The sequence below is a fragment of the Mus caroli genome, chromosome 1, assembly GCF_900094665.2.
Source record: "Mus caroli chromosome 1, CAROLI_EIJ_v1.1, whole genome shotgun sequence".
NCBI lineage: Eukaryota > Metazoa > Chordata > Mammalia > Rodentia > Muridae > Mus > Mus caroli.
Window position 1 is genome coordinate 28,602,892 of NC_034570.1, and position 12,496 is coordinate 28,615,387.

Here is a 12,496-nt window from a genome sequence, read left to right on the forward strand (position 1 = left end):
AAAATGACTTACAGTTGGATCTCATGGAGGCATTTCCTCAACTGAAGCTCCTTTCTCTGTGATAACTCCAGCTGTGTCAAGTTGACACAAAAATAGCCAGTACAGTACCTATGCATATGTATACTACATATATGTATATGTATATATATATATATATAGTGTGTGTGTCTGCGTGTGTATGTATATAATCTCTAACTTTATTCTCCACAAACCTTTTATGACTTATTTGTACCTTCTGCAATGTGCTTAAGCATATTGATTTGGCCTTCATCTTTCCTTTTCTGTTTTGGAAGAGCCTAATCATTTTACTCTAGGATAAAACCTTATTTTGCCATATGTATTCTTATCTCGAAAAGTCTCTTATTGCAACATTCCCTACCAAATACATATCCTCATACTTAAATTTTTTCTTACTTGCTATTTCCCCTTATTTCATTTCCTTCATGACATAATTTTGTAATGTCATAACAAAGCAATATGACAAATATCAAATTATTTAAAATAAAACTAAGTCCAAATTACAACCTAGTATAACAAATTAAGATTACCCAACCATTCATTATTAATTATAAGGTTACATCTATTGCCAATTCAGGTAGATTTTATTATTGCTTGAATTTCTTCAAAAAAATTTTTTTAATAGATTTTTCTTTTGGCATCTCATGACTTTGGGAGTTACAGAATGTCACATTCCAGCAAGAGAAGCAGAAGATTACAAGCCTTCCAGCAACCTTGAATAGTAAAACTATATCAGGACAGGCAAAAGCAGAAGAGAGACAAGATAGAGAGAGAGCAGATCTGTGCATGCCCACCCTGAAATCACTCTCTCTGATACAAAATTGCTGGGACAGAGAGCAAATTGTTTGTTTTTGAGTAGGAGGTCAAAGAGGAGAAGAAAGAACATGCCCAGTACTGTAGACTGGACAAGATACTCATTGTTTGGGCCAGAGTTGATGGGCTGGGTCCATAGCATTTGTACTGAAACAGATAAAACATGAAGAAGGGATTGTGGAGCCAAATCGTGTTGAGGTCTCCATAAGACCAGGATGCACATTATTTCCTTCACCAAATAATTTTTTAACTGTTTATTTTGTTCTATTTTTAACTCCACCTTTTCCCTTTATCCCTCCAACTTCTCCTATATACCTATATATACCCCACCACATCCTTAATCCCTTTTGAGATTATGGTATCTTTCTTTGTTACTGTTACATAGATAGCTAAATATAGAAATATAACCTGTTAGGTTCACTCAATGCTACCAGTGTGTATATGCATGCAGGGCCAACCCTTTGGAATTCGATAGCGAATTAAGGGACTCATGCCTGCACACAGCTATTTGTGCTGCTATCAGCATGCCTTAATTGGATGTAGCTCTTCTTTTATGGGTGTGGTTTTGAGAGATTTCCCCCTTCCATGTTAGGATGTCTGTTGGTGCTATAATTTCTCAGGCCTTGTTTAGGCAACAATATTGATGGTATATTGTGGGTGAAGCTTCCCTGTCGTTTCCATGGATACAGTCACAGATTCCCTGGATTTCCATCACTTACAACTTTCCACCCTATCTTCCAGCCTTGGTTGTATTACAACTTTGTTATTGTCTATTACAACTTTGTTGTTGGTTCTATTACAACTAAGTGAACTTGGTTCACTTACAACTTTCCACCCTATCTTCCAGCCTTCTCAGCCTTGGGTGCCCGAGCTATGTTATAGATATATTGGTTGTGACTGGATGGCAGAAGATCCCTTGCACTATACACTTTGACCAGTTGTGGTTTCTCTGTACTAGTCTTCATCTGCTCCAGATTTCTTTGATTGGGAGTGTGAGCTATACTCATGGGTTTAACTATGGGTGCTAAGTTCACAATGCAGCTGTGAATTATGCTGTAAAGGAACAGTAATAGTTTCTCTTCTAAGATTGATGACCTTCGCTGTCCCAGGTAGTTGACTAGATTTCCCTACTGGTGGAATTGGCCTTAAGTCTAATTAAACAGCTGTTGTTTAATATCCAAGGAAAGAATGAGACTATTATTGTGTAAATTGGCTATTTATTGTTTCCCTCCCTTGGAAGCCCCCATGGCAACTTCCAACTGTCTTGGAGTGTTCTCATAAACACTCAGAATTCTCCTCAAATGATTCCATTCTTGGACTTTGTTCTGGCAAATACGTATAATTATAACTTCCAGAAAGCAGAACAAAAGCACAAAAGCCAAACCAAGATTCCTGATCCTAGGGCTGGAGCCATGGCTCAGTGGTTGAGAGCATTTGTTGCTTTTGTAGAGGACCTGGGTTTGATTTCCAGCATCCACACGGCAGTTTATAACCATCTGTAACTCTACTTCTGGGGTATCTGACATTCTCTGGTGATCTCCAGAGACACCAGGCATGCTCTTACACATACATATACATACATGCAAACAAACACTCAAACACATAAAATAAAAATAAATGAACCTAATGTTTTATTTTTTAAAAAGTCATGTATCTAAACCCTAAACTAGGCATGGTGGCTCATGCCAGTGATCCCAATGTAAGGTAGAAAATTTAAGTTTGACATCCTAGACCAAATTGGAGCCAAGGAAGAAAAATAGTTGGGCCCTGAAGCAGCCTGTTCCAGGAGCTTGACTGACCACACCCTGTTCCAGGAACTGGCTGACCACAAAAGTTAGATTAAAATCTTGAGAACAATCTTGAGAAGCAGGGAGTTTCCCCTTGTGATTTTTAGTTCCCCCATGTGATTTTTTCACTGGTTGGTATTTTTGGTATTTTCCAATAATGCCCTCCCTACCCCCTTGGGTTGTGTTTTTTTCCTTTAAATACCCCCTTTCCCAGCTACTCAGGGTCGAACTCCTCTACCCCTGTGTGGGATACGAGTTGGCCCCAGCGTGCTGGTTCCTATCAATAAACCTCGTGTGATTGCAGCAAGGATGGTCTCTCGTGAGTTCTTGGGGGGTCGCGTCATCCCGAGACTTGAGTGAGGGTCTCCCCTCTTCAGGGGTCTTTCACCAGCATTTGGAAATGAGGTGGTAAGTTAATGAGTTCAAAGCCAGACTCAGATTTGTCATGAATCTACACCAGCCTGGGCTACTTGGGACTCCATTGAAAGCAAACAAAGTCATCCATCTGACCAAACTCCTCTCAGGAATCATAGAGAAATTTTTTCATGTAGACAAAAACACAGTATGTTGCTAGTAAACCAGGCATACATTAAAGTATCAGTTCAGTCTAGGCATGAAACCACAGCACTCATAAAGGTAACTATGTAATTTTTTGTTTTCTTTATTTATTTGTACGTGTATATATGCATACTATAGTGCACATACAGAGGTCTAAAGATTCCAAGGAAAGAGTTCTCTCCTTCTACCATGAGGATTCTCAGGTGTGCCCCTCCCCAAGGCTTGAATAGGCTAAACAAACAAACAAACAAACAAACAAACCCTCCAGATGGTTTTACAACCTGGCTGGAATCAGTGCCCCGCCTTGCCACATTTGCATTTCCTAAGGACCTTTGACCGCCTACTGAGCTTATTTTACAACTCAATCCAAGTGAAACAGGTGAAACAGAACCCAAAAGAAACAAGGGGATGGGTCCTTGGGTTTTCCCCTATATATTCAGAGCTGTACATTAAAATGTGAGCCTTGGTCTGAGAACTTTGTCTTGTCTCCTTATTTCTCTCGTTCCCTCATTGTATTTCATCCCCAGCTCTTTTTCCAGGTGTACCCCGTTCTTCATGGCCGCTGGACAGCTACACTCAGGGGTTGAATTATCCACTAAAACATATTCCCTTATTCATAACCATGTCATTTTCATCTTTTAGAGATTTATTTCTATTAATGTGCCAGCCACATGTTTGCAAGTATACTGTTAGAGGCCAGAAGAAGGTTCCAGGAGCTGGAGTTACAAGAAACCATGAGCTATAATACATTTCAGGTGTTGGGGAGCACCAGTCTCCCCCAAAATTAGGAAATACTATTAACCACTAAGCATTTCTCCAGCTCCATAATTTCAATGACAGCTTGTGATAGCTTAACATATATTTTCCTTCTCTGAACTAATTGATAAGTCAATTTTATAAAATGTATATACAATGCACATATACACACATGTAACAATGTAACATAGAGATGTTTTATATATGTGTGTGTATATATATATGTATATATATATATAGTAGTAAAAGTTGGGAGAAAATTATATTTGGGCTAATGAGATAACTGGTATTAAATTTATTATTATAGCAATATATTATTGGTTTTGTAAATAGGTGTATTATGCATAACGATAACACCTTAGAAAAGGTAATAAAGGGGCTGGTGAGATGGCTCAGTGGGTAAGAGCACTGACTGCTCTTCTGAAGGTCCTGAGTTCAAATCCCAGCAACCACATGGTGGCTCACAACCACCCATAATGGGAATGGCATGTCTGAAGACAGCTACAGTAATGTATAATAAGCAGGAGCAAGGACTGAGCGAGTGGGGTCAAATAGAGGTCCTAAAAAAATCAATTCTGAACAACCACATGAAGGCTCACAACCATCTGTTCAGCTACAGTGTATCTATATACATAAAATAAATAAATAAATAAATCTTTTTTTAAAAAAGGAAAAGGCAATAAAAAAAAATATATATATGTATATACACACACACACACATATATAGTAGTTCTTTATATGAGTGGAAATAAGCTGTTAAAAAATCTAATGCTGGCTGGGTGTGGTGGCACACGGCTTTAATCCCAGCACTCAGGAGGTAGAGGCAGGCAGATTTCTGAGTTTGAGGCCAGCCTGGTCTACAAAGTGAGTTCCAGGACAGCCAAGGCTACACAGAGAAACCCTGTCTCGAAAAACAAACAAACAAACAAACAAACAAAAAACCAAAAAACAAAAAAGGAGCGCTTACATGGATATTTCTATCCATAAATGCCTCCGTCTCAAGAGTACAGAGCAGTGCCCGTATAAACTGGCTTCAGCTCGCTACCCTTCAACCCCGGACACCAAAACATCAGAGCATGCCCCACAGATATTTCTTTTTCCATTAATCGATTTATTGACAAGTACTTTCTTAGCAAAAATATTTGTGAAGAAATACAAAAGACCTCAAACCAATCAGCTTAAACACATCCCTAAATTCTTGGAGGAAATGAGGACACCTAAGACAAACAGAAATGACAAAATAACCAATAAGTAGAGCAGGGTTATTGAGAAATTACAGAAAATCCAACGGCATGATCCTAACACCATTGTCTACGTGTTTCTTTCACCTCCCATCAAAGAAGCATCTTGTGCGACAGCTAAGACTATTACAGAGCTCTGCAAACGGGGAAATGCACAGAATACATGATTATGGCGTGCCCTAGCCACGTTGATACATCCGCAATGAGACACCTGCACCTAAGGCTCAGGGAAAACCATGGAGGAGGGCGTGGGAAGACAGTAAGGGATGCCTGCTGCTAGACAGCATCTTCTTGACAGGACAGAAAAACTACACCCATAAAATCACAGTATGGTTGTCCAAACGTACTTGCCTAACTACAATATAAGCTGGCATGCCAATATGGTGAGGAGAAACTTCACAAGTCTTCCCATGCCATAAAGATCTATAGGCAGTCGGTGACTGCTAAGAAAGGGAGAATCTATTTTCTCCACGAACAAGTTCGAACTGCCACATAGGTTATCCAGTGTCAAAGGGTCCTACACACATGTATAAATGAGCAACACTTAACACTTAACAGACTCCGAGTATATATGTGTGTGTGCATGCGCACACATGTATGTGTACATGTGTGTGCTCACACACAAGTGAGTGTGTGTGTATGTTAGCAATAAGAATTAAATTGGAGAGGGCTATAAATTTGGGAGGCACTGGGAAGGATCATGGGAGTACTCGGAAGAGATGGGGGAGAAAGAATGATGTAGAGCCTATGTATGTATGAAGTTTTCAATAAAATAAAATAAAAACCAATAAACAGATAAACCTTTATTAAGCCAGACTGGTCAAGAAACAGAAGACTCAAATGACCAGATCAGAAAGAAACAGGGCTCATTTATATCACCTTTGCCAAAATAATTGTTAGAGGGTGCATAATGAATGGTTGTATGCGAACAAATTAGATAAAATGGGAAAATTCATAGAAAGCCAGAAAACACCATAAGCCATGGCAGAAAACATAAGGATTCTGGGGTAGCTGGTGGACTACAAGTTCCTTTAGTGTGAGTGTGAATGATGAGAGCCAGGATAAGAAAATAAACAAGGTAACAAAGAGTCAGGATAAGAAGAGACCAGAAAGAAGACCATCAGGGATCAAGAGAGAGGCTATAGCGGCCACCCGCACCAAGAGTTACAAAGAGAACACAAAGAAATCTAGCAAGGATCTTGCAACTCCCTGGGAAAGGAGACCAGAAACAGCAGGGATTTGATAAGCCAGGTGGCCTTGGTGAACACAGAAATTCCTAGCCATATTAGGAACCCAGAGTTATCAAAAGACTTAACCACAGTGTGTGGGCTTGTTCTCAAGAAATTCATGTGTCACTCCCCAGATCACACAGTGCTATAGGCATGCAGCATTGAGAGAAGGCCTATTGTTTGAGACTAAGTTATTCTGGGAACCTGAAAAGAGCGAACAGTCAAGTCAGGGAACCTGAGGACTATTGCTTAATGTGGGTGCTAGGAACTGAACCTGGATCCTCTGCAAAAGTTCCCAGCCCTGAGCTCGCTGTAGCCACTAGGATTGCATTTCTATAGCTCACTCTCTCATTCTTGGCATGGAATACATGTCCTAGTCATTAATTTTGAGTGACCAAATTGGTATTTCATGAAGGAGAAAATTAAAGCACTTTCCTTTGGAATCAGTTAACCAAAAGTGGGTCCAGATGTGAATTCTCTCTCTGTCTCTGTCTCTCTTTCTCTTGAGACAGTGTTTCTCTATATAGCCCTGGGTATCCTGGAACTCACTCTGTAGACCAGGCAGGCCTTGAACTCAGAAATCCTCCTGCCCCTGCCTCCCAAGTGCTGGGATTAAAGGTGTGTGCCACCACTGACTGGCTTGAATTCTCTTTTTCATGTTCTTGTGAATTTGTCCTTTGTCTGATGCATGAATCAGAATGTGTGCCTACATCTGTGTCTGTGTGCTCTGCACGTTTCTATGTGCATCTGTCCCGGACAAAGGCCTTGGCTCTCTCTTTCTCTTATTGAACAGCATAAAAAGTATCACGTGGTGAAGAAATGGAATATTTTACAGAAATCTTTAAGAGTTTTATAAGGGTTTAAGTTACTGTCTTCAACTGATCCCAACTGACTGTAAGCAACATTATTTATCAACAAATATTCATAAATGAATATTAATTTCAGAAGATTGTTCCCAAACTCTATATTTGCTGTTTTCTGCAAATGATACAAATGTGTTACTCTTGGTCAGGGGCATGGAGGAAGGAGTACATGATTTAAGATTGCAGCCATGCATTCATTAGCTTACATTCTGAGAGTTTATTTTGTGGGAAATCCAAGGCAAGTGAGATTGATGTTACAGCATTCTTTTCTTTTTTAAAGTTTTATTTATTTATTCTATGTAAGTACACTGTAGCTGTCTTCAGACACCCCAGAAGAGAGCATCAGATCTCATTACAGATGGTTGTGAGTCACCATGTGGTTGCTGGGATTTGAACTCAAGATCTTCAGAAGAGCAGTCAGTGCTCTTAACTGCTGAGCCATCTCTCCAGCACTCTACAGCATTCTCTTAAAGGCAGGTTAAACAAATAAATATTTTTTTCAAAGTATCTAAAATAGTCTTTATTTATTTGTGTTATTTTTTTTTCCTGAGACATGGTTTCTCTGTATAGCCCTGGCTGTCCTGGAACTCACTCTATAGACCAGACTGGCCTTGAACTCAGAAATCTGCCTGCTTCTGCCTCCCCAGTGCTGGAATTAAAGGCGTGCGCCACCACACCTGGCTTTAAAGTAGTCTTTATTAAATCACTTTTCAGTCTTCCCCCTTTACCAACCAAATAAATATTTTTTAAAAAGAAAGAAATTAATCTGGGCTGGAGAGATGACTCAGTGGTTAAGAGCACTGACTGCTTTCAGAGAGGTCCTGAGTTCAATTCCCAGCAACCACATGGTGGCTCACAACCATCTGTAATGGGATCTGATTACCTCTTCTGGTGTGTCTGGAAATAGATCACTCATAATAAATAAATTGCCTGGCGTGGTGGCGTACGCCTTTAATCCCAGCACTTGGGAGGCAGAGGCTGGCGGATTTCTGAGTTCAAGGCCAGTCTGGTCTACAGAGTGAGTTCCAGGACAGCCAGGACTATACAGAGAAACCCTGTCTCGAAAAACTAAAAATAAATAAATAAATAAATAAAAATAAATAAATTAAATAAATATATTTTTTTAAAGGGCAGGTTAAACAAACAGGCTGAATACATAGTAGGGAATAGTCTTATAAATAGTAGGGTATAGTTAAGTCTTAACTGGTTCTGAGGTGTATTATTAACTCTGGCTATGAGGTCCTAATATTACATTACCACAATTTTTTTCATTTTTTTATTTATTTTTTGGTTTTTCGAGACAGGGTTTCTCTGTATAGCCCTGGCTGTCCTGGAACTCACTTTGTAGACCGGGCTGGCCTTGAACTCAGAAATCTGCTTGCCTCTGCCTCCCAAGTGCTGGGATTAAAGGCGTGCACCACCACCCCCAGCCACAATTTTAAATGTATTATTCTTGTTTACATAGCCTTCTGGTTTTGTTTACTCTTTTATTAGTTTTGTCTTTTTTCTCATATTATTTTAATTTATATTTTATGTGCATTGGTGTTTTGCCTAGATGTATGCCTGTGTAAAGGGGGTGTCAGATCTTGAGGTAACAAACAGTTGTCAGCTGCCATGTGGGTGCTGAGATTTGAACTTGGGTCCTTTGAGAGAGCAGCCATGCTCCTAACCACTGAACCATCTCTCCAGCTTGTTTCTTCTTTTTACATTTAACTTTGCTCCCTCTTTTTCCTTGTCTTTTATTTTACTCATTCTTAGTAGTACTAATACCTTTTTTTTTTGCAGGCTTTTTAGATTTTATTACAAAAGGAACATGATTTGAACCCAATTTCCCAGCAAAAGTCACCAACTCCAAGTCTAATTTGGCTTCTCTGGTTGGGGAGCAGGCTGGTAGACGAGCCTTCCTTAGACCATTCCACACTTCATCTTCTCTGTCCCTGGATGGATACACCACGTCTGTAGAAACTGCTTTCAAAGTTGTTCACTGGGCCTCATTGAATCGGGTCACCATTGTCTTGTGCAGTATCTCCTTATAGGATTCTGTTGAGGTGACCCCATAGGAACTGCCCCTGGCACCCAGGCCAGAACCTCGAACTCGTGTTTGGGCCTCAATGGGTGTCACAATGCCCTGTTTCTTGCGGCCCAGACCACTGCCTTCTTTCCAGCCCATGGCCTGGAGCATTCGACTGCCAATGTTGTCACTGCCTAATCCATCCCGAGTGGGTTGTTCAAAGTCCACAGAGGCTGCAGATATGCCACCATACTTCCTCCGTTTGGGCTCTGGTGGCTCAGGGATACCATACTTCTCCCTGCGTTCAGCCGCACGGTCTCGATACTTCATTTGCTCCATGTCATTTTTCTCTAGTGCTTCCAATTCGTTTTCTGACAAGTGGGCTCGCCGATGAATCTCAAGGTTTTGCTTGTGGAGCCCAGAGAGCTGCTGGTGCCGGATGAGTGCCTCCTTGCTGGGAAACTGGCGGCGGCAGAGCAGACAGACTAGCTTCTGCCAGTCTGTGAGCTTTTCTTCCCGTTCAGGACCTCCTCGCTCCTGTTCCTCCTCACTGTCACTCTCCCTACTATAGGCTGCCACCAGCCCTCGAGGTGGGCTTGGGCGGTCATCACTGGCCAGCTTTGGGAGATCCATGCTGGTGTGCTGTCTTTCAGCTAGCGCTCCCTTCTTCTCAAGGATGGCATAGCCTGCATCTGCAATGGCCGATTCCCGCCTTTCATCATCTCGTAGAGCACCAATAGGCTGGAAGCTGTTTTTGAAGTTTTCTTTTTGCTTATTGAGACTGCGTGCCCACCGCTCCATGTCCTTGGCAATCTGTTGGGCTGTCTTTGTCTTATGCTTCTCTTTTTTCTCTTTTCCCTCCTTTGATGATGCCCCCGTGTCCTTATGTCCATCAGCAGACTGCTCCAAGGCAGGTATGTAGGTCTGCCGCTCCCCATCCCAGTATAGGTACTGCTGACTCTGAGCATTGTAGTAATACTGGGAATTGGGATCATAGTATAGACCAGTCTTGGGGTCATAGTAGTAGCCAGATGTCTCATCATATTGGTAAGTAGAGACATCAGGAACAGGGTACTGGCTGTAGGACTCTAGGGCAGTGGGACTGATAGCCGGTGGTAAGGCAGAGCTGGGATGAGTAGAGCTCTGGAGCTCAGACTTGAGCACAGCAGGTGATATGATGGTATATGATTGGCTGTTGGTAGCAGTGCTCTGGCCACTGCTCCCCTCAGCTGATTGCTGATAGAGCCCAGGGGCAGCACCGGGCTGGGCTCGAGAGAAAGCCTGCAGTGACACAGAGTCTGCTCCAGCCTCAAGGGAGGCCTCAGGACCTGCTCCAGCTGGGTCCCCTTTGGTCCCAGTCATGCCAGGGCCCTTGCTGTTCTTAAGGTAGCCATGGGCATAGAGGGAATCTGTTCCCTGGCTGCTGCCATAGCCCTCATCCTGTTGGTAGTAGCTGTAGTCAACTGGTGGCTCCTCAGGGGCAGCCCAGGCACTCTCTCCACCCTGGGAGGCCTGTGAGATTGCCCAGTGTGCAGCAGCAATGGCAGTATTGGCCACAGAGGCAGCATTGATGCGACTGCCTTCATTGGAGGCCATATCCCTCTTAGAACCCTTGGCAAACTCCACGTTGATGGTCTTGCCATCGATGGTGAGCGGAGGGTGCAGGGCCTGCAGGATCTGTAGCAGCTGGGCTGCTTCCACGGTGGTGGAGAGCTGGATGAAGGCGAAGCCTCGGTTCAGCTGAGTCTGTTTGTCCTTGATAACACGCACATTGGAAGAGGACAGCACCGCATAGGGTGCTAGGGCCCCGAGGATGGAGTCCATAGTGCTGTGTGGGTTCAGGTTTCGTAAAATAATGGTGTCACTGGCATTCTCGGAGCTTGGCTCTGAGCCCTGTGACAGGGCTTGTGAGGTTAGCACTCCCTGGGACTGGTAGTGCTGCGGCAGTGGGAGTAAGCCCTGACTTAGCTCCCGCCCACCCAGTGGCAGTGCCTGCTGATCCAGCTGAGTGCCAAGGGGCAGCTTCTGCTCTGCCTCTGATTTGGGCACACCACATTTGAAGCACTCTCGGCGCTTGAAGTTCTGGACACCACACTTATTACATAGCCAGTCCTCATTGATCTTGGGCTTGGGGTCGCTGTAATGCATGGATACCTTCTGGCCCAGGATGTTGAGGGAGTGCTGATTGGCTTCCATCCATCGTGTAGCGTCCTGCAAGTGACTAAACTCGACGAAGGCGAAGCCCTGGCTCTGACCTGAGGATTTGTTTCGCATCAGCCGGACCTCCCGTGCTTGGACACCATGGGACTGCAGCTGCCCACGGATCTCTGCACTTTGCTCTTCAGATGAGTCGTCATACTCATGCTTGCCGTCCGGACTGCCATACTCTCGTGGGTATGAACCGTACTCCTTGTCACTATAATCATGGTCCCGGCTGCGGTTCTCTCCACTATCATCCTGTGAACGATCAGTGGCTCCATAGCGGCCAGTCCTGTCACCACGACCACCTCGTCTTTCATACTCCATGTCCTGATAGGAGTTTTAGGAGCTGCTGGGGCCCCTCCTCAGTAGCTGGCTCCTTTCACTTCTCAGCCACCCCTGTTGCTGCTAGCATGATCTGCCCGTCTGGGTGATACCTCCTGCAGAGACTCTTCTAGGCCCGGGCTGTCAAGGGAGGGCTCCCAGGCATCACCTCCGCCCGCCACCACCTCCTTCAGAACTGTTAGTTCAAATGGGAGCCAATGCATGCAACTACCAAGTCCAAGACTGGGGGCAAAAAAGAGGAAAGGGGGAGGGGAGACGCGACCTACGCGTTGCCCTCCCAAGAAAACTCAGTCCCACCTCCTCCTAGCCGGCCACAGTCACCAACACAAAATGGCGATGAGAAGAAAGCCGGCGCTCAGATCACCATCCACCTACTAAGGGAGTGCGCTGGCTGGCCCTGGCATTCTCTGCTTGGCAAGCATATGCTACCTCCCCATTCCCTGTGTGAACCGCCCAGGAGTCCAGAAAAATAGAGTAGCTATTGGCTACCCCACTCTTTAGAAGCTTGCTGTCCTTTGAAGTTGAAAGACAAGTGGAAGCTCCACCTCTTTCCCTACAGGGCCATCTAGATGTCACCGCTTTCTTCTTATGAAGAAAATGAACAAACCTCTCAAAAACAAATCTCTCCCAGACTAACAGAAATGATAACGTTGATTCGGTAGCGACACGGCGTGGG

General features: G+C 43.5%; 1 pseudogene across 1 annotated transcript; it reads right to left on the minus strand.

The window, feature by feature from the left end:
* Positions 1-9,237: 9,237 nt before the first annotated feature.
* LOC110298893 lies at positions 9,238-12,077 on the minus strand (annotated as a pseudogene). Its single transcript, XR_002378415.2, has one exon. The product of XR_002378415.2 is annotated as an RNA-binding protein 10 pseudogene (transcript).
* Positions 12,078-12,496: the final 419 nt, after the last annotated feature.